Below are 23,819 nucleotides of genomic sequence, written 5' to 3' on the forward strand. Positions count from 1 at the left end.
GCTGATAAAAACATCACAATAATCCACAAGTAATCCACACGACTCCAGTCCATCAGTTCAGGTTTATAAGAAATAACTTTAAACTGTTGCTTCAGTCCATAATCTATAATAACGCTTCCTCCAGTGAAAAAGTGCATCCCCTGTTGTCCTCTCACATCAAAGTCCACTGACATATTTTTTTGGAACATATTTGTTTCAGACTGTTGTCACTAGTAACTTGATCTGTGCATATTTCTCTCCTGATTCAGGTGAGACAAGCTTTTCACTGGAGAAAACAATAACATAGATAGAGGACTTGTTTGAAGTTAACATGTCTAAATGATGGATTTGTTTAATACAAACGCATAGCATTTTGCTTCACAAGATGTTAACTGATGGACTGGAGTCGTGTTGGTTATATGTGGTTATATGATGTTTATATCAGTTGCTGTACTGATTCACTGCAGCAAGTAATGTAATGTTAAATTTCTCCAAATCTATTCAGAAACAAACTCATCTACATCTTGGATGGCCTGAGGGTGAGTACATTTTCAGCAAATTTTCATTTTGGGGGAAATTATTCCATTGATGCTGTATTAAACGGCTCACATTATACACTGTTCATATTGCTAACCAGATTATATATTTCAAAATAAATTTTTTTTTTACAATTACATCTGATCTGCGTCTTATGATTTTATGACCTTTATTTATTGACTTTTTAAAAATGAATAATAGCTTAATCAGAATGAAGTTCTAGTTTACCAAAGCACCATGCAAAGATGGTGGCATAAGATGGCAGCAGTGAGTTAGAAAAAGTGTGTCTAACATCTGTTTGTGGGTCTGCAAAGTCAGCAGAAAAGGAAAAAAGCAACATGCATCAATGCTTGACTGCCCTTGGTTATACTTTGAGTGTGCATTTAATCTTTTTGGTTATACTTTGAGCATTTCATCAGTTAAAAGGGGCCTTAAAGGGAACAATATTCATATACATATACATTCATATACATATTTATTATTAGTAAAAGATTTATAATTGTTGTTTTGGTGTAAATTCATTCAGACATAAATTATACAGCTCAGCAATCTCAAATGTAATTGCTTTAATAATATGTTGTATGGAGTAATACGTTTGACTAATAAAGTGAAACAGAGATTGAGCCAATTCATTTTGCCTTCCAGTTATTTAATGAGCCACCATCAACCAGCAGAGGGCGCTGAAAATCTGCTTACTCCACCTGCACTGACTGGACACCAACCAGAACCTCTTTCTTGGCCGCCATGGTAGACATAAATACAATAAAAATTTATGCCATGCTGTAGTTAGAGGATACGATTTCTAATATTGTGTCATTTTGATTTTGGCTTCAGATCAGTGTGGCTGGATTTCTGAGTATAATTTCAGACACTAGCAGAGGCAGTCTGTCTGGACCAGGGTCTTTCTATTGTATCAGCTCACCTCTGTTTGCAGTACTGTCACTGTGACTGATTTGTTTGGAGACCAAGGGGAAGTAGAGGAGCTGAGAAAATGAGCATAACGGCAACAAAAGATAGATGTACAGGCATTTTGAAATGAAAAAATGAAGCTTTATCAGCACCAGAGTGATGCATGTGTGCACCTGGCTGCTTCTGGTGGAGAAGCCAAAAGAGTTTGAATAAAGTACCTGAGAGAAACCCATAATATACTGCTATTGTCAGTAGAAATTTTGTTGCTATATTATGCTGTAGTGGTTAATACAAAATGAACATAACTAGAAGATTGGTGTTTTGATCCTCACAAGGACTAAGCCACGAGCCATCCCTGTTGAGCTCTTGCATAAGACACTCAAAGGAATAGTTCACCCAATATTGAAAATTCTGTCATCATTTACTGAAATATTTCTTATTTTTTTAAACCACACAATTGTGGATAAAAAGATGACAATATGGTCAGTTTTGACATTGCCCACCAAGTTTATTGACTTTCAAAATATGTGTGTGTTCCATAGAAGAAAGTAAATCATACAGGTTTGAATTGGCATGAGTGTGAGGAAATGATGACAGAATTTTCATTTTGAGTGAACTATCCCTTTAAGCGCTGTTTTCTTCTTGGATCTGAAGAAAATCTGAATGGTGCTTGCCCAGGCAAAACCTTCTGCTCAGTGTGTTGTTACTAAAAAGTAAGATTCCATTCTGATAGCTTGTAATGTAATTAAATGAGATCTTTATAACAGTATAGCAGACTGTTTACATAAATGCACATAAATATCCATTGTCACCATATCTCCCACTAATATATCTTAGTAAGATTATATTTTAACTAGGTTTATGATCAAAGCTCTAGTTTTCATTCAAAACATATAATGCAATGCAATCATGATTGAGTGATGTACAAATAAACATTTCCCAAAATGTGATGCTTATATTAAAAAAAAAATTTCTAAAAAATAATGTATGGATAATCAAGTAAACCTAAACTGAATAAATCCAGTAAATGTTTTTCTTGAAATATTGCTAATATAGAAGTTATCTTTATAATTACTGTATATGAATTATCAGTCAGAGGGCAGAAGGGATGAAGCAGATTGTGTACAACAGGTTTTTCAGCAAAGTTTTGATCATGTTGAGCATATAGAGGCCTTAGAATTTCACATATCAAATACAGTAAGGATACAGTAGGTTTTATACAGTTAAGTATGAGAAATATCAATAATAGCCTTAGCAAGCACCCAATTAGCAGGATTATATATTGCTGCTCAGTTTAAACACAACAGGACATAACAGGATCTGTTATGTGTGGTTTAGCAGTGGTTTTTTATCTACAGTGAACTAGAGTACACTAATTGCAGGGACGATTCCCCTGGAGCAGCTTGAGGTTAAGTGTCTTGCTGAAGGGCACTGTGGTGTTGCAGCAGGGTTGTTATCTCAGTAACATCCTCCCTGGCTTAAATATTAGGTTGCTTTGGACTTAAATGAGGGCTCACAGTGGCCTTTATAAATATGAGACCTTAAATGGTATTTATTTACATTGTTAAAAACATAATTGGCTTGATATTGTAATGGTAACTAAGCTAATTGGCTAGTCAGACAAGAATTTTCATTAATGTTCCTTTAATGAACATTGGGACAGTTTGTATCACATGCTTGTCTGTGTTTGCACGTTACAGACAGACTGTCAATCTGTGCTTTAGTGAAGTCTTTCGTTAACTTTAGGTGGCGACAAGTTCTGTCTTTATGAGAGAGTCATTCAATCATTCATTCAAACGATTCGTTCTAAAAATGATTCATTCAAGAACGAAAACTGCTTTGACGAGTGAGTCATTGAATCATTTTCTCAACCGATTCGTACAGATTCAGTCAGGAACGAATGAATCTTGAATCATTTACTCAATAGGTTTGTTCAGGAACCGATTCATTCAGAAACTAAAACCGTCGTCTGTGCCTCAGAGACTCTGAAACTATTTTGGTTGGCAAAGCTATATAAGAAAGACGACCTGGAAATATCGTGTCTTAAATGTAAGTTAGTCTTGTTGTGCTCTTGTTTTTGAACTGGTGTATAAAAGAAATCGCGCTGTTTTGAATAGGCTATCAGCTCATTTGCGATTACCTTCGACTTCATGTCTGCTGTAGCCTACTTAGGTCGCGACAAGGGACTTTGTGAATAGTGCACTACATACTCATTTTTTTTCTGTCGTATCTTATGTTAACATGGCAGGAATAGAGTAAGTTAGCCTAGTATACTATTTTGGATACGGCCTTTATGGAGTCACTGTATCATTGTGGAATAACTACAATATGTTATTTAAAATGTAAGTCACTAGGAATTAATGTCTTTTTTTGTAGCCTGTATAATAACTGTAATTAACACCCGATGGTTTTGGAATGGTCTTAAATCTATTTAATATCTAATTGACGGTCACGGTCAAGTTAGATACCGATAACTCGATCGATACTTTTTAAAATGCTTTGGGCTTGATATTCTACAGGTAAATAAGCTTATGTTCAAGTTCAAGCATTTTCATTTTTTTTACTTTTATGTTAGCCTACTGTCTCGTTCTCAGCAAAGGTGGAAGGAAAGCAATAATTCGTCTCTTTTGGACAGGTTATTATTCAAATAATGTCTAGCCCATTATACTAGTAGGCCTATAGATAATGAAGTGAAAATGTGTTTTATATTTCAAATCGCAAAATGGGATTTTGAATGAATTTTATATTTCATAGGTCGATTCTACAGTGACACTTTTGGGTTCACTACCATTTTGTGGTTAGTCTGCCTACATTGTAAAATCACATTTTATTACTTGTCTGTAGGCTATTTTAAGCAAAATGTTAACATTTGAAATGCCCAAAAAAACCTAAAAGCTGAAATATAGTTGCAACAACCAAAACATATCACTGTTGATTTTATATTACTTCAGTAAGACAGACGTATTTTAGCCTCACCAGGTTATTTGAATCAATTGGGTTTTTTGAATGCAACAATAAAGGAAGAAAGAAAGAAAGAAAGAAAAAGAAAATATTTAATAATTAGTAAGTTGCATGTTTATTGTAGGTAAAAACTGGTTGTCTACAATGCTATGACAAAACCACCCATTAACATGAATAAATGTGGTCAATCCAATTAGACATTGATAGGCTATATTATTATAGGTTTGATTAATATTTTTACAAACAAAAAAATATATAAATAAAAACTTATTTTAATTTTATAGTTTTAGTAATTTTTTTGTGTGTTTTTGTAATTTTGTATAATATTTTTAATATGTCTATTACAGATTTTTATTTCAGTTTTTAGTTATTTTAGTACTTCAGGTTAAACTAAAAGAAAGTGAGATATGATGCTTTGGCAATTAGCTGAAATTAAAACAATTTATTTATATATTTTCTTTTATTTTAGTTTCATTTCAAGTAACAAAAATTTAAAATTTACAAAAAATGTAGTTTTAGTTAACGTTTTGATAATACATTTTTAATTAGTTAAAGTTTTAATAATAAGTTATTTTGCTTTAACTTGACAAATCAGTAATCATCTACTCTCATGTTGCTCTCATAACTTTGTCCAGTGGAATTATTATATATAAAAAAAATTCCATACAATGAAAATGCATTATGAACAAGTTCATTTACCATTTATTTAGAAAATACTTGCACTTATGTAGAGAGTTACTAAGTTATTAAAAAATGTTTCCTTTTGCTCATACTATCTTATCTCGCCTAGGGTTTCAAGTGAGCCAGGACTGCCACTGGTGGCCCCTCGAAGACAATAGATGCCCCTGTTCAAACTGCTTCCAAGAATTCATGTTTTGTGCAGCTCACTGTAATTTCTGAGAATCAAAGTCACTGAACACATGCAAGTGCACGGGATTTCTTCCTCTCGTTTTCTCTCCTTCTGACACACCAGCACACACTCTCTGCACAGAGTCTGTTCGTGTAAACCTTCTCCCCTTCCCCCACGTCTCTCTCCCTTTCTGTCCCCCTCGTCCTCCCCTCCCTCTCACTCTCACTTACAGCCTGCGGGCACTATTTCAAGCCTCCATCAGAAGGAGCGAAGGAGAGCGAGTCACAGAGGTCGGGGGGAGGGGCCGGCAGACAGGATTTGGAGTTCAAGTGCATGTGGAGAAAATGACCTGGAAGACAGCGAGACAGAGAGCGGAATGGGAAAGCGCAGGCTGGAATATCCTCTTTTTTCCAGGCACTGATTTTTACCCTGGAATGTAGAAGGTGAGATTGGGAAGAAAAAAAAACAGGCACTCTCTCAACTCTCAAAAGAGCCAATGAAAGAAAATCGAACGCCGGGAGACGAGAGCGCAGGACAAGAAAATGTATTCCGGCCCCCTCCTCTGAACTCTCGGCTACGGCTCACTCCTCCTTCTTCCCTCCCTCCCGTGAACCCCTTAGCCTCTCTTTTCTATCTGTCGTTCCCTCTCTGTCATTCTCTCCCCTCCCACTTCCTCATGCGGTCGCTTGCGCACACATGCGCCCTTACGATCTCGCTCTCTTTTCCTCTCTCTCCGCCGGCTGCAGTGCTTCTCTTCTCATCCTCGCAGCCTGGCAGCTCCATCCGTGTTCCTCCCTCCTGGACGGAGAAACACGCGCAGCCTTTTTAATGGTCCCCCCTACCCCTCTGCGTGCCTCCCTAAAAAAACCAGGCCCCTTCAGCAGCTCCTTTTCCTACTTGTCTCGGTGCCTGATCACCATCCGCTCTCCTTTGCACTTCACTTACATTCATAATTTTTTCTCTTTTTTTTTTTGCGTTGAATCATTTTCAAGCTCTATCCCACAAATTCTCACATTCATAATGTGAAAGCAGTTCAGAGTGCTGAATGAACAGTAGGAAATGGGATGGGTAGGAGGAAAAACGTGGTTTGGGAGGAAACGCTAAGAGGAGAGAAGTGACTGGGATAGCGGAGAGGAGGAAGGACCCGGAGCAACGAGAGAAAGAGCCAAACGTGGGATCAACGAAACCGCGGGAAAAGAAGGAGGAACGACCAGACTGGTACTCTTGTTTTTCTGTTTTAACCCTCTAGTTCTCTTTTTCTCCTAAGTCACCATCTCTTTCTATCCATCACTATCTTTCAACTTTTAGTCTCTGTTCCTACTATTTCTTGTTCACTTTTTGAAATCACCTTCAAAAGGTACTTATTTTTCCTTTCTTTTTTTATCTATTTCTGTCTCCTGCATTTTAATCTTCTTGAAAACCAGTAGTTCACTCTGGATTGTCTTGTTTCATATTTTTCGAGGCTGATATCGAGGATGAACATTCAGGCATCGGCGGAGGACAGAATCAAAGCATGTGTGAGATGTGTGCTGAAAACGGATGATTATTGTTTCCTCATTCCTTCACTTTTCTTGTCTAATGCTTGTGCTGCAAATATTGTGTTAGTTTGCACGGTAGGTTTTGTCCGTAAGTGATTCTGCGTGTGCGTGTGTGTGTCGTGAGTGTGTGTATGTCACCATGCGTGCTTGAACATGCAGGAGGGCGAACCGTGCTTGGAATTGTGGGGGTCGCTCTCTTTCCCTGTTTCTGCCTTACGCGCCATTCCCAGTATGCCCCTAACTTCCTCTGTCCATCATCCTTTCATCCGGGAACCGTCACAACTGTCCATCCATCCGGTCATCCGCTAGCTCAGGGGAATCAGAGACAATGGCCACAGATCTCAGGCCTGTATGTGCCTATATGTACAGTTGACTTGTACAGTTAGCACTAGGCAAAAAGGCACACTGGGTCTTTGAGTTTGGAAAAGTAATGGTTCTTCTAGCGAACGCCCAGGCGATATACCGTCGGCAGCGCTAAGGAACAGCGAGCGAGCTCGTGGACGCATGTGGTAAAGTGCACATCTCATCCAGGGGTTTGCTTGGTGCATCGAGGCATTAAATCAGAGACGTTATTGTTGAAATGCACAAAAGCCAAATGCTCTGGCTCTGGCTGTGTGTGTCGTGAGGTTTGACTCTCTGTTTCCTCTCGGAATAATTCTGGATGAGATTTTTGTGGGTTATTGTGGCATCTCTCCACATTTTTGTACAGAGGGAGTGTCTGTGGTGTAGATCATGCTCCGCTGTCTGCATTTGGTCCTCGATGCACCTGGATCTGGTAGGTGTAACATTTGTTTGTGTGTAGGTGTTTATTGGTAAGCAGGTTGTAATGAAAATAAGTGTGTGTTTGTGGTTTTCATAAGGCTGTTCTCCTGAAGCGAGTTTAATAGGTATCTATACATATTAAAGTGATAGTTCACCCCAAAATGATAATTCTGTCATCATTGTACTCACCTTTATGTCTTCACCTTTACTTTCCATTTTCTGTGGAACACAAAAGATGTGACTTTGAGACTTTTCTCAAAATATATTCTTTTTATGTTTCAAAGAATAAAGAAAGTGATACAGTTTTGGAACAACATGAGGTGAGTAAATGATGACAAAATTTTCAGTTTTGGGTCCCTTTAATGCGTATGGTTGTTTTAATGTGTGTCTATCTTAGAATATTATGCATTCTGTGTGCTGCAGATTTGAACAGTTTAGGTTTTATGGACAGATATGTTTAAAGGCACTGTGTATTTCTTAATTAACATCGAAGATACTTAATTTACTAAAGGTCTATTTGCGAAATTAATTAATTAATTATGTTGGTCTTACATACATTATGCTTGGTTTGTAGATTGGAGTATATTTTGTAGTAGTAATTATACAATAATTAATTAATATCGTTCACATTACAAATAGAGTGTTTATATCCTGAAGTTGAAGTGTTAATGGTATTTAAAAAAAAATCTGTAAAAAAAAATAAGCTTAATAAATTAAGATATAATTTGCTCATACAAAAAAATAGCTTCAAAAGTCTGACACCACTTAAAAAATTTGGGTTCAAAATCTAATGCAAATCTGCAAATAAATGTGAAGTTTTAGGATTCTGAAAAAAATGTAAGTATTCTGACTTAAAATGAACTATTTAGGATCAAAAATGATATTAAGATATTAAAAAATAAGATTAATAATTTCAAATGAATCATTTCTAATTAAATAATTAAATTATTCACACTGACGTGAATCCCTTTGTATAAAAGGTCAGCTGTCTTGTTATTTATGTCAATTCATGCTCACTTTTAATTTCTTTTCACTTGTTGTTATGCTGATAATATAATTTGTAGTGGTTTGACTTTTGAACCCCAAGGACATTTTAGATTGGCTAATAACACAACTTAATATTAGATCATTCATTTTGATTGTTTCCCATTTTAACATGTTTATACTTTCCTTTCATGTTCATTGGGGTATCATGGGTGAAAAAAAATGTAAAGAGGATAGTGTTTCAGTAGTGTGGTCGGAATATTGTGTTTGCTGCTCTTTGTTTCTGTTTATGCATCTACAGTTTGTAGCTTTCATATTCATAACTTCTGATCTAACAAAGAGCCTGTTGTTGATATTCATTAATCTGCAGCAATATAAACTCCATTATCTTCAGAAAAGCATCCTGATGGTGGTTTTGCCGTCTGTTGACTGTGATTGGTTGCGTGCCATGGCCTGTTGGTGGATGGCGTGCATCTGTGCCGTGACCCTAGCCTGACCCTGTTAGCACTCAAGGGGACAGAGGGAAGAAAGAAATCAGGGCGTGCGGAGCCGAGGGTGGGGGGTGAATTTGATGTCTCTTTGATATCAAAATTTGGAAGAGCAAAGTGTCTGGTCTAGCGCTAGACAGAGAGAGGCAGAGCAAAAAACACACGGCCACTCTGCAACAACACGCTCCGTTTAATACCGAGCCATCGATGGCCGTCAAGGGGACTTTCCGCAAAATAACACCATTGATTTCAACATCAGAGGAGAGATGAAGTGAGAGAAAAGAGCAAAAGAGAGATGATGCCATGGTGTCAGGGTCTCTAGTGTTATGAAATATTACTCATACCGCCTGTCTGTTATGTAATGTTACATAACCCATGCTTCCGTGGTAACTCTCTTATTGGAGCTCAACTTGTGATCAGGAGGATATTTGAAACTTATGGATTGGGGCTGAAGAAGTCCTTTGGTGTATAATTTAAGAAGTGCTTGTAATCACAGTCATTGTAACTATGTACCGTACCTTCTTTTGATGCGGCTCAACAGGAACGACTCGACATGCGTTTTCCTCCATTAACAAGTCCCTTTGTTGCTAAAATAACAGTAGGCTTCAAAATATTAAATTAAAGGGGTCCTATTATGCTCTTTTACAATGTCTTGAATTTGTTTTGGGGGTGTACTAGAACATGCTCTCATGCTTGGTGGTTCGAAAAACGCATTATTTTTTACATAATTTACATTATTACAATACCTTTCTCCCCAGTCTGGCACAAACGGCTCGATTAGTTCCGGGTTTGATGAACGCCCGCCTTCCGAAAAACGAAATGTGATGTGATTGGTTAGCTATCCCAGTGCGTTGTTATTGGCGAACAGCTTAGACGGTGTTTCAGTACTGCCACGCCCCTTGCCAAAGCAGCAAGTTTAGTTAAAGGGGTCATATGATGTTGCTAAAAGGAACATTATTTTGAGTATTTGGTGTAATGAAATGTGTTTATGCGGTTTAAGGTTAAAAAAACACATTATTTTCCACATACTGTACATTATTGTTTCTCCTGGCTAGAGTGAGTGGAGGTCGGCTTGAGTGAGCGGCGGCCGGTGAGTTTGAGAACAGCGCAGCCGGCGGATTCGACAAAGGAGCGGCCGGCGGGCTTGCGGCAACCACATGTGACGACCCTTCAGATAAGTGCATATGTATTTTTTGTTATTTAATTCTAACATTATAACATGAATTGCAGTGACACTGTTATACAGTTTAATTTATTTATACCAAAGTCCAGTGTTTCCCAGGCGGCATATATATGCAAACTCATTCTCTACGCTACAGCAGCACTCCTTCTTCGTCGTCGTCTTGTCTGATGCACTCAACCAAGCGTTCTGGTTCTAACCACGACCTCGCCCCTCCCGCCCCCCAACCATTCGAATTTCCTTAGGCGGGAATTATTTGAATGATATTCTAATGGGCCGTTTTGTGATATCACAAAACCCGAAAAAGAAACGCTGTAGTCCAAACGAGCCATTCGTTGTAGTTCTTGAAAAGGAATTTAAAAAAAAAACGAAATATCTCCCTTTGGAGTGGACTTTGAGATTTGTAAGTTTGAAGATCTTTTTTATGCCCAAACATACACACTACACACTGGCTAAAATTCAAAAAGTGAAAAAGCATAATAGGACCCCTTTAAGACTTTTCAAATAATTATTGAAATCGAACATGCAATTAAACAATCCAATTGTGAATTTTATTATTTCAGAATTTCTAGTGCAGCAAGGATCTTTTTCTTTGATTATCTGATATTTTGTACACATGATGAGTGTCACTAATTTGATTAATTAAATAGATTATGTAGAAATAGTGCAGAATGTTAAATATTGCTTGTTCATTTTACGTTATGTTTCTTTAATATTTTTCAAAATCCTAAAACTTTCTGTTTATTTACAGGTTTAAATTAGATTTTGAGCCACATATTTTTACTGTGTCTCAGATGGCATTGATATCTGTTTATTTAAGCTTATTTTTGACACGCAAATATATTTTGCCGTTAAAGTGGTTTATTCTTACATTGAAGTTTAGATCTGTATTCTTCTGTATTTTTTTTTGTACAACTCATATTTCGAATTTTGAATCTCTCAGCGTAGCAGACCATGTGGCCTTGTTTCAGGCTCATCAGTCTAACCAAGTTGTCATCGTGGAATGTTTCCCATGGTTCTCTGTAACAGAACAGTCTGTAAATTAGCATCAGCCTTGTGCTTTATATCAAGGTCAGAAACTTCATCAGTCTTACCCGCGTTTGTTCATGTCAGAGCCCTGTGGGTATTGCATATCAACTGTGTATAGAAACTTTAATGCGTCTTTAAAGACATTCATAACTCTTTCAGAATGATTCAATACAGTACATCTTGGGACACTGAATAGTCATTCAGTTTAGTAACTTTTACATACTCTTTTACAGAGTTTTTATTATACCTCCTCTGAAGTATCTTAGCCAAGAAAATGAAAAATGAGAGACTACTTCAGAATTCAATTTCAGTAAGAGAGCAGGTGAAGTCTGGTTAAGGATACATTATAGAGAAAAAAGCTTTACTTCATATTATTCTTAATATCGTATGTTATTTTCAATATTGTCACAAAAAATGTAACATTTGGAGTAGATTATTGATGCACAATTATTTAAAACTCGTTTCAAAATCAGTGCGTTTGCAATGATAGGATTGATCAATTGCTGACTTAAGAAAATGCACGAATCGCTACTCCTTTGTATCGTCAGTATATCGTTCTGACATTGAGATTGACTGACATTAATAGAAATGTGTAGTTTAAACTGAAATATGCATATTTGATAATAACATTTATATATTATTTAAAAAAATACTTTATAGTATTATTAATATTCTGCAACAGGTATATTGAAGTACTCTCTGTTGCTATCAAAACGTTCTTTAGAGTAACTAATTTGAGCATCCCACCCGTGCCGATGAAGCAACATAAAAAAAAAAAATTATATTCACAACATTCAATATATCATTCCTTTTCTTATCCAGTCACAACTTACTTTTCCCGTGTCCAGATCAGGCAGTGGAACATTTCAACATTTCATTGTTACTGTCATTCTCTCCCACTCCTTGTTTTACTCCCCTCCCCCCCTCTGTTCTCTCCATCTCATGTATTTCTCATTCATAATGGATGAAATTCAACCACATACCATACTGTAATAGATTGCATAGACCTCAGGATATCCCCAGTCACTGGACTGTGCTGGATTTTTCCGTTAAGAGAGATGGATGAAACATGTGAAAGTGAAATATCTCGTGAGGAACTTTCACTTACTCTTGACCTGATACCATCGGAAATGCTTTGCTTCTTAGAAAGAATGAACTGTGAATATTTCAGGAACAAATGTTCAACGTATTTCTGATATATATCATGGTCTATTTCTCTAGCTGTCTTGACATAACCACAATACCACAGTATGGTTTAAACAAAGCATTGGAGAAAACATAATAAGGCACATTTACAAAATAGGTGATGCAATGTTCAAAATAAATGAGGGGCCATTTGGCATGAATGATTGCTATACATACCTAGTTACATCTGTACACCAGTACGGTTAACAATGTACTGCCGCAATTGTATATTGAATCAGTGAGTCCAATCCTGCCTTTTAGTTTTCTGATAGAGTTCTGATAGTTTTTAGAAACTTGATGCAATAGTATTAGTAAATTGTGATGTTCCAGTCTGCAAAAATGCAGTTACATTGTTTTGAGAATTGACTATTAGCACCAATTAGCACAGTTAGAGAGTTAGTCTATTTGTGAAAGAAAAAGCAATGGTTGGTAGAACTGTAGAACCTTTGAGTGTTGAAAAAATAAAATTAGTCACAATCATTTTGTTCTCACTAATGGTGTGTGCACACTAGGGCTGTCAATTATTTTTTTCGAATTTCGAATATTCGTTGAATTTAAAATAAAAATCACCAAAAGCGAAGCAAATTTGAGCATTTTCACTCACATTAATCACTCTAGATTACTCGTGGGATGTTTTTCGCATCACTCGCACAAATAAAAATATTGTGCGATGAGGAGTGTCTTCACGCACAACAACAACATGTCAAACTGGACGTGTCAATAAGCTTTTCACTGATTGCGCGACAACGCATCATGCGAATTTCCTGCTTGAGTTGAAATTGTTCAACTCGGAAGACACACAATATCATACTTTTGTGGCAATCGCGCCACCCAATTTGTGTCAACTCAACCCAGCTGTCATTATTTGACATGTTGAGTTAACAGCTATATGCAAACTTGCGTAGCGATAGTAGTTGAATATCAAAATAAGATGAAAAAAAAGAAACTGAAATCTGAAACATTCTTCAAAATATCTTCTTTTATGTTCCACTGAAGAAGAAGGTGATACAGGTTCAGATCTACATGCGGATTTTGGGTAAACTATCCCTTGACTATCTAGAATAACATTCTTGAGTGAGTTGTAATAAGATGTATTTGTACTGATTATATATGATTAAATAAATAAATAAAAATATATATCATAATAAAATGGTGAAATTATGTGTATTTTGAGAGAAATCTTTTGAGAAATCTTTAGGTACCCAAGTTTATAAATGGGTTATTGGAAAACCTTGACCATTATTCTGAATGTCGTGTCCAGTTGTGTTTGTGTGAACAGCTTTGGGATATTATTGTCTGAGTTTTCTAGTCTGAATCTGCGTGTGTTTGGGTTGTCATGACATTGAGAATATCACTGTTAGAGGCAATGACATTTCACTGTGTAGGAAGGATCTGATGATTGGAGTGCGTCTAATATACTGCACTTAATATCTAGCTAGGGGTAAGAGCTGTTTGTCTGAACATACGTTTCTTTGGCGAAGCAGTAATTATGGAAGTACAGTTGTGGTGTAAGGGTTAACAGCTGTGGCTCGCTGGAATGTGTCCACATGTTGTGTGTGTGTGTGTTGGAATGTTTCCAGGTTGATGCAGAGAATTCCCTGGCAAAGTCGTACCTTTGACGAGACCCTCTCTTTCATTAGATATCGTGCTTCTTTTTTCGTTTTTGACTTTCTTTTTTCCTCTATTGTCCTCACATGTCACTGACTTCCTGCTCGCTTCTCCCCTCCCCCCTTTTCCTCTCTCTTTCCCTCACCAGCCTCCTGAGTTACCCCATGTGTTCGCTCTCTGTCTGTCTCTCTCTCTCTCTATTTATTTCGCACATGAATTTCAAACCCTGAGGTGCTGGGGGGTTGGGTGTGAGCGATAGCGAGACAAGGATAGAGAGACTGTATTTGCGTAACGAGTCATCTATATGCATGCATAGAGTATGAGGATCCTAATGCAGATACTTCAGTATGTTCATCTACATGCAAACGTGTGTGTGTGTGTCTCGTGAGAGACAGAGAGACAGAGACAGTGTTTGTTATCGGTGCATTAGAGTGCCTGGTACTGTTGGCTATGTCTGATATGTAGCTCTCGCTCTCAAAGGGCTGCAGTAATTGGGGCGCACATCTGTCTCTTACAATTTGATTGGCCAGTTTCATGTAACAGTGCAAGGGGGAGCTGGCGTTCTGTTGTGGCCGTTACATTAACACTTTTTGTTACTGTAATATGCAGTGAACAGTATTGTTCAGTCAAAAATTACAAATCTGTCATCATTTATTACCCTTGTGTCATTTCAAACCTGTATGATCTTTATTCTGTGACCAAAAAAGTATTTTAAAGAATGTTGGAAGCATTGGACCTTCCATTTTATGGACAATGAATGCAGAAGAAAGAACATCATACAGGCTTGGAATGACAAGAGGGTGAGTAAATAATAATGAGAATTTTCATTTTTGGTTGAACTATCCCTTTAACAATCCATCTCCACACAACTCACTTCTCAAACTCATTTTGTGTAAACAGTCTCCAAAGTTGTATTGATCTGAGTGGCTAAATAGACCCTCAAGAGAGTTCTGGGACACTCATAGAAATTCAATTCAAGTTTTAGAGACAAGACATATTTTTAAGTGTCTTTTTCAGATGTCAGGGACCATTTAATATTTTAGTTCTGTGAGGGGCTCTATGAGCATCTATCTATCTATCTATCTATCTATATATCTATCTATCTGTCTTATCTATCTATCTGTCTATCTATCTATCTATCTATCTGTCTGTCTGTCTGTCTGTCTGTCTGTCATTGTATTATTCTACTATTATTGTCCATCTGTTCATCTGTCCTTTCATCCATTCATCCATCCATCCAAAAACCTTGACCATTATTTTGAATAGGTTTGCAAAATTCCAGGAATTTTCAAAGTTGGAAACTTTCCATGGAAATTAATGGAAATATATAGGAATTAACAGGAATATATGAGAATTATTGAGAATTAATGGGAATTATTGCAAATATAGTTGAAGGGAATATGTTTATATGTTTATTTTATTCAACATTTTCAACTATTTTATTGTTCAGTGAAAGAGTTCATTTCTACTTAAAAAATGTCAAAAATGAAATTTTTAAAAATTCCAAATTTAATTTAAATTTAAATACCCCAAATTTCAAATGAATTCCTGTAAATTCCCATTATGTCTCCAGCTTTGAATATTTCCAAAATTCCCCAGCTTAACTTAACTTAATTTACGGGAAATGTTCTGGCCCTTTGCAACCCTAGTTTTGCATGATGGGACCTATCCAAAAATGTTTGTGTGAACAGGTTAGTTATTCCTAACTGACGTTTTTAATTTTAATCGTACTCATCCAAATGCGGTAATACTGATTCAATTTCACAATTTGGTTGTGTTGAGGCTTGTGGCTGTATGGCTTGAATGTACATTTAATGGTCCTTGAGTTGATATTTGAGTCAGATCTTTATATCACACTTTTTTTTCTCTCTCCCTACTTTCTTTCTTTTCAGATCACAGTTCTTATTCAGCTGGAAGAAATGGCAGTTACATAAAGTAAGTAAAATGCATGATCAAAATGGGGAAAATAACCTATAGTGAGCACATTTTCTTTTTATAATAATTTTGTATAAATACTTTTTTAATGAATCTACCAGTTAGATTGTTGTTTACAGTACTATCTATCTACTCTACTAAAGTATTCATGATTGTTATGAGAGATGTTACCTTTACATTTACATTTAGTCCTTTAGCAGACGCTTTTATCCAAAGCGGCTTACAAATGAGGGCAATGGAAGCAATCAAAATCAACAAAAGAGCAATGATATACAAGTGCTATAACAAGTCTCAGTTAGCTTAACGCAGTACACGTAGCAAAGTTGTTTTTTTATTTATTATATAATAAATAAAAAGAAAACAGACAGATGTTGAAGTGGGAATTGTATGGTGTAAACATGCATTTTATTGTTACCTTGATAACACTGTTAGGTGTCGAGGTCAAACATAAACTACATTGTTGCTGTAATTTCTAACTTGCCCATTATAGTGGATTCAGAACAGTTGATTCCACACAGCTAAACAGTACAGCAGTCTTTAAAGGGATAGTAGGGGTGAACTATCCCTTTAATACACAAAACCTTGAAATTGCCATAGAAATAAGACACATAGACCAAGAAGATTAATTAAGTGTAAGTATAATTAAGTTCAGTTTCAAAGCTCTACGACATTTAAAAATGCAGGCTGCTACCAAATCTGCCGTCACTATATACTTGTCCTTTTCTTGTCTCTCTCTTCGCCCTGCATTGTTCTCTCTCTCTCTCTCTCTCTCTTTTGCCCTTAGCTGCATGAGTCACTCGTTTAACTGAATGTTGATTGCAAAATAGTTCAATTACTATAGATTTCAAGCCCTTCATCCTTTTCTGCCTCCCTCCTTTAATGTCCTCTTAAACACACACGCATACGCACGTCTCACTTAGTGCAGCAAGAAAATAAATAAATAAATTCTTTCTTGATTTGTGACCAGGCTTTTTGAGCGATCCATTCATTCTCTTCATCTGAGTTCATGGGAAAATACATACAATGTACCTCAGTGAAATTGCCTCAGATAGTGGCTTGCGTTAAGCTAAATTGAGACTTATAGATATGTGTTTTATGGCTGACTGTGTGATGACTTGAACAAGGCTGAAATCATGTTTAAGAGTCTGTGGTGATCTTCTCAAACAGACGAGGCGGTTTTGCTAAGTGATGGGTGTAAAAGAGAAAGGGAGGTGAGCAGATGTGGATTTGGGCTTTGTGGTTTTACAAGGATTTCATCATATATAGACCATAATTTAAGACCTTTTGCCGTCAAATTCCCATTTTCTGCAATACACTGCCATTCAAAAAATGAATAAGTTTATTCTTCAAGGACACATTAAATCGATCAAATTAAGTGTTACAAAAGATTTCTATTTCAAAGAAATGCTGTTTTTTTAGCTTTCTATTCATCAAAGAATCCTGACAAAAAAAATGTGTCATGGTTTTAACAAAAATATTATGCTGAAGTGTGGACTGAAAAAATGATCTTTAAAAAAAAAAATTGGAAGTTGACTAGTCATGAACATCAAGATTGCAGGTTAAAATACACAAAAATAAGCAGCGTAAACACTGACAATAATAAGAAATATTACTTGTTCACCTAATCAGCATATTAGAATGATTTCTGAAGGATAATGTGACACTGAAGACTGGAGAATTGTTGCTGAAAATTCTGTTTTGCATCACAGGAATAAATTACATTATGAAATATATTCAAATAGAAAGCTACTATTTTAAATTGTAATAATATTTCACATTATTACTGTTTTTTTATAGTATTTTTTAATCAAATAACTGTAGCCTGAGAGTATTAAACATGACAAAAACATGTAAAAAATCCTACTGACTATCAGCAGAAAAAAGATTGAAATAGCGTTTTTGGAATGTATTTTAATGTTAAGCATCATGTTCAGTCTTTGCAAAAATTAACAGTGTTTAATTGCCGAAATACAATAATCACTAAATCAAAATAAAACAAGATTTTTTTTTATAACAGATTACCATAATTCTTTTTTATTTTAAAGGACCATAGTATTTACTGAATTGCTACCTAAATGCCATAGTACTTCAAATGAATATATGCTGACAATTCAGTATTGTCATATCAAAGTACCATGGTATTACCATCTGATCCCATGGTGATGCCACAGTATTCATTTTGTATGGATATGCTTTACAGTACTAATGATAATTGATGTTACTAGGGCATTTTTGTGGAAAATTATGGTTACCATGGTGAATTCTTTTAAGGATGATACCAAAGAGAATAACCAGCTCAGATCCTGGCTTCCCCATTACCTACCTTTTTGGAGAATTAAATGTATTACAAAAATGACAAATTTAGGTATAGTCATTTATATGAAATGCCACCTTTTAGCCCATAAATACTCGTAAAGCAGACTTTTAAAATAAATAAAACTCAAAAGTCCAGTCTAAATGTTCTTAACGTTGCATTAGTGCATTAGTGAGGCTAAGAGGCTCTTTGTACGTTTTCTCCCTCTCTCCCGTTTTCTCTCGCCCTCTGTCAGTCTTTCTCTCCTTCATCCCCTTTTATCCATCACTCGACTCAATATTGATCTGAATTCATTTGTTTCTTATTGATTTAGCTCTCCGCCCTCTGCCGCATTGTGCAAACACAAGGACACACAGACTGCTCAGACCACTGCCAACACACACTCAGCCTCGCACGCCATAAACAAGTCACATCACTCCAACTCAAATACAAAAGACATAAAAGGTTTTTATCATTAATTACAATCATCCTTAAACATAGGTTTTCATTCAAAACGCAGCACTAATTAGGAGTAAAAAGAGTTTGAAGACACACAGAGAAACACACACACACTCGCTCCAGGCTGTGTAATGATGTAGACTGGAGGCGCAGATGCCATATTGATCACTGTCCTGAAAGAATGAATTGAGGAGGACCTGACAAGTGACACAATTAAAGCCGCAGTCCCTTGAAAACCTCTGAAGAGCCTCTTTTATAAGAAAAATGCTCTGCGATTTAAAAAAAAACAAGACTTTTTGGTATAATTTGTGAGTATTATAAAAATAGAATGGCGTTTTGAGAGAGTATTTGTGTGTATGTGTCAAAGGCGTTTTCTATATAATACAGTAAATATTACAAAATAAAAGTCATGAGAGGTATAGTTATCGTTTTTAAATCTTTATTTTTTTTATTATTTATGTTCAACATCATTTGATTAAATTGATCAATATTTTATTCAGGTTGATAGATTATTATTTAAACAAGCTAAAATGGATTTAAAATAATAATAGAATGTACATTTTTCATACTTAAAATGCCATGGAAATGTTGAAATGTCTTGGAGGACCATCTAAATAGCATGGTAAATGAATATGGTGACCATTTAGTACCGTGGTGCAAATAAAAGTAACATGATGCAATTACTTCAGGCTTAAAAAATTGAATGGGGAAAAATTGTAGTAGTACTGCTCAAGATTAATCTGTAAAAATGTATCAACAGAATATTCAGGTTTATAGATGTAGGTATAATAGTTACAATATGACCATATATTCTTCCATGTGAATTTCATAAAAACATTCTTAAATACTCAAAAAGCTGGTCATGACCTTTCAACACATCACATCACTCATCACATTGACTCATTTCAATAGTGTTTTCAATATATTTCCAAGGTACATATAGTGTGATAAATATAATAAATCTTCTGTAAAGGACCTTTTCTCTACATACAGTACATCTTAAGGAGTTTTTCCTTGTCACTGTCACCTTTGACTTGCTTACTGTGGGGTTTTTAATGCTACTTTAAAAGTAGTTAAAAAAAGTGCTTTAGAATTAAATTAAAGATATTAATTTCGCACTTTCACTTTTTTGTGTGTTGTTTTATTCATGTAGCCAAGATGTTCATAGATTTTTTTTGGCAATATGTCATCTGCCGTTCTTACTATTCAGATATATGAGAGTCTGAATTTATTAGCTTGTATTGTTCAGTGTAAGAATGGATAGTGTGTGTGCGCCACATATGCATTTGTATTAATTCAGGATAAGTGCAGCTCTTAACTTATAGACTTTTTCATCAACAGACGTGTACCTCGTTTCAAATTTCTGCTTACCGATTATATCTCTCTACATTAGTCAAGGAGCACTTATATACAATGGAAGTACTACCTGACAATGTACACTGATAATAGCATCTAAAGTAAATCCTGCTGCATTGAACATCCACAATTAGTGAACATTGATTAACATTTTAGACAGACAGGTTGATCAATCTGTGGCTGTAATGTGTCATTCAGAACAATTTGTCATTTTATTGCCTTTTTAAGAGGCAAACCTAGTTAAGATATGACAAATGTCATTAAAGTTTTGTGTAAAGCAAAAAATAAATAAAAAAAATTGTAGCCAAGTCCTTATCCTGTAAATCTTTCAATACAGATATCCATTGATAATTCATGTCTTTTCTGATGGCAGGAATGCTGTGGAACTACAGTTTGGAATCATCCATGTTATTCCTTCCCCAAGACTGGAATGATGGAAAGAATTTCAGCATGTACGGTAATATTGAAAATCACTTTCTTTTTCATTCTTTGCTTTTATATCTTGACCTCTCAGTCATACATTATGACTGAAGGGGATTTCCAACATTTCATGTTTCTTTGATGTTTAGAAGTAATGATTTGAATATTGGAGGCTCGGAATCTGTTAAAACATGGTCATATTTCACCACAAGATCAGAGAGAAAAAAAATTATATATATGAAAATGAAGTCTATTTTTTGTTTATATCTTCATGACAATTAAACTCCAAATTTTTAGGATGTTTGACTTAAAAAAAAAATCATTATTTTCAATAATGATACTTTTAAGTACTCTAATACTGTGCTGTAGGGGTGGGTGCTCAGGAGTATTGAACTGAGTTATTTTTGCTGCTTTATAGGTCTTGAACAGTTAAATACACACACTTGTTTGTGTCAAAATGCCCATCTTTGCAAGTATCCTCATAAACAGTAATTTAGGTCGTAAAGGTGCAATAGGTGATTGTCTCCAGAAAAATTAGTTGTTTTGCTGGTTGAAAGTCTCTTCACATCCCGATAGCAATCATTTAGTTAAGTCTAAATGTATTTATCTGTATTTATATATTCTGTGGAAGGTGCAGGACCAAGAAATGTTCGTCCAATCAAAACGCTCAGAACGAGCGTTTTGATTGACTTTCCAACCTGCCTGTCAACATATGTATTTGCATACTTCTGCGCACCCGGTTCGCGCAGACAGGATACGTCATCAGCGCGTTCAGAATGGCAGGCAAACATCAACAGCCTGATCTTCCTTCCTGGTATTGTAGTACTTTTGTAACTGTGCTATAAAGTTTTCTCACTGGTGGATAACACATGATGTATTGTAGTAATGTTGTCTCTGATCATCTGATATGTGTGCGTATATGCGTTCAGGAGGCATGGCTTTGGACGGCAAATTGCAGGGAGGGTGGGACATTCGCTTTCAGTGCTATCAGGCTAAAGTTAGCATTTTCCAGGATCTCCTACTGCACCTTTAAGTGAAAGCAAACAGCTGAGAAAGAAAACACGTGTAACAGAATATTGGATGCGTCTAATATTCCTGCTGTCTGTCATTCATGTTAATCAAACAACAAAAGAGAGAAAATCTCTCACTGCTCTTGACTAAATCACTTCTGTAACTTTAATAAGAAGAGATATTTAATTTACACAGTGAAGAATATGCAGTGTTTTTATACATTGTGACTACTTCATACAATGTATGTAGCATTTCTTATTTATTTAGTTTTTTGTGCTATTGCTTGGAATTAGTTTCTTATTCTTATTTAATGATTGACTGTTTACTTGTCTTCATTGAGCTTGAGTTGTTGTTGTTGTTGTTTTTTTAATTGAAGCTAGTATTAGTTTTTGGTGATGAGTTTAGTTTTCGGTGAAGAATTGTGAAATTTCTATGTTATCAAAAATTTTGAAAAATGACAAAATACTGCAAAAACAACTAATCGCGATATATATCGTCAACAGATATATCGTGATATAAGATTTTGGTCATATCGCCCACCCCTACTGTGTAATACAAATATTTTTATTGCATAAACTAAAGGCAGTTCTGCAAATAATATACCATGATGTTTCTTTCCTACATAATTAGATTTTTTGCATTTAAATCAATGGAAAATAAAGTGCAAAATGTCTTTAATAATCATAATAATTTGCTGAAATGCCTCGTTTCTTATTTTTTTTGGTGTTGATTTTGGTGTTAAATACAATGTGGGCATGTTTTGGACATGGTTTCGTGAGATTCACTGCATACAAATCTGTCTTTGCTTTGACAAAAACATAGAGCACTTCCAATTTCAACATGGATTTTATGAATATATATTTTTGGGCATAATTTTACTCTCAAAAAAGCTGTTAAATGCATATTTACCCTTTACATATAATTTACAGTTATGCTCACAATCAAACCGAACACGTTAGAGATCCACATCCAGACGCACACAGCTGGCACGGCACTTAGCTGCCACTGACAACACTGTCCTGGCAACCGATGGGCACATCGCCAAGCCAGCAAGTTGCCAAGCAGCGAGTTCCCATAGCAACCTGCCATTCGCTGGCTTTTTGAATAAGGTATCGGCAGGCTTATGGGTTTGGGTGAGGTGGAGAGTAGAGGAAGAGTGACAGAAGAAATAAAAGGAACGAGTGAGTAAAAGAGATGGAGAGAGAGTGAGAGAGTTTGTTAACTGGCCCTAAATTGAACTTAAATGTATGCGATAAACTTTGAATCTTTTTCACGTTGTGTACACATTTACACGAAATGAAAGTGTATCCTTTTTAGTACCGTTTTTTTTATTATTCAAAATTCAAACCACATCAACATTTGGAAATGTAGAACTCAAAATGAAAACATTTTAGAACTCCTGAACATTTGTTCCAGCTTCATCACTGTGTGGTCTCATAATTAAGATCATGACAAGTGTGTGACCTTATGTCCCAATGATTTGTGCTGGCAAAGACACACACATACACATGCAGGTTGGCAGAAAGCTGGCACTGGCACCACCATGCCGCATTCGCACGTGATTGGACTGTGAATGTGGCAGTGAGAGAAAGAAAAGGAAGATAGGGTGGAGCCGAGCCAGAGAGGGAAGGACAAAAGTCTTTATAGATATTAAACCGCAAAAGTGACCTAAACAGTAACATTAAGAGCAGGAGGCCAAGTTGTCTATGGTTAGGTTTGTAGTTTAGTTTGCATCAGTAAAATGAATGCGTTTGGCTGTGAAAAGGACAGGGAGTGAGAAAAGAGCTGAATAGACCACGCAGTTAATGTTTGGACCGCATTCACGTCTCACCCTGGAGATCTCTGTCATTGTCAGACGAACAGAGCTGTCCAACATATGTGTCTGCGTCTCTGTCTGTGAGAAGAGCAGTGTGAACATTAACTGTTTCCTGTTAAACGAAGGGTTCACTCAAAAACCGTAATAATCTGATCATTTCCCCTCCAGTGAGCGGTTAACTGATGCGAACGGATCATTGAGTGATTTAAACCGCATCAGTTGATGTGTAGAACTAATGATTTAAATGTTTGAGAGATGAATATTTCATATTTCAACCAAAAATCAGAGGGGGAAAAAAATTGCATAAAGAAAATTAAGCCTATTTTTTTTTGTTAAAGGGGTCATATGATGCGATTTCAATTGTTCCTTTCTCTTTGGAGTGTTACAAGCTCTTGGTGCATAAAGAAGATCTGTAAAGTTGCAAAGACTAAAGTCTCAAATCCAAAGAGATATTCTTTATAAAAGTAAGTATTCAACCACGCCTACCTAAAACGGCTCGTTCTAACACACCCCCACATA

General features: G+C 35.9%; 1 long non-coding RNA gene across 1 annotated transcript in view; it reads left to right on the plus strand.

Moving 5' to 3' along the window:
* The first annotated feature begins 5,525 nt into the window (after window positions 1-5,525).
* Window positions 5,526-23,819, plus strand: part of LOC107724092 (uncharacterized) — a 26,195-nt gene continuing 7,901 nt past the window's right edge. Inside the window, exons 1-3 of the long non-coding RNA XR_001637996.1 lie at window positions 5,526-6,454; window positions 15,903-15,945; window positions 20,427-20,510. This is a non-coding gene — a long non-coding RNA (uncharacterized LOC107724092). The remainder of the gene's footprint in view (window positions 6,455-15,902; window positions 15,946-20,426; window positions 20,511-23,819) is intronic.

This window comes from Sinocyclocheilus rhinocerous, unplaced genomic scaffold (genome assembly GCF_001515625.1).
Source record: "Sinocyclocheilus rhinocerous isolate Xijiao unplaced genomic scaffold, SAMN03320098_v1.1 scaffold335, whole genome shotgun sequence".
In the NCBI taxonomy this organism is placed as follows: domain Eukaryota; kingdom Metazoa; phylum Chordata; class Actinopteri; order Cypriniformes; family Cyprinidae; genus Sinocyclocheilus; species Sinocyclocheilus rhinocerous.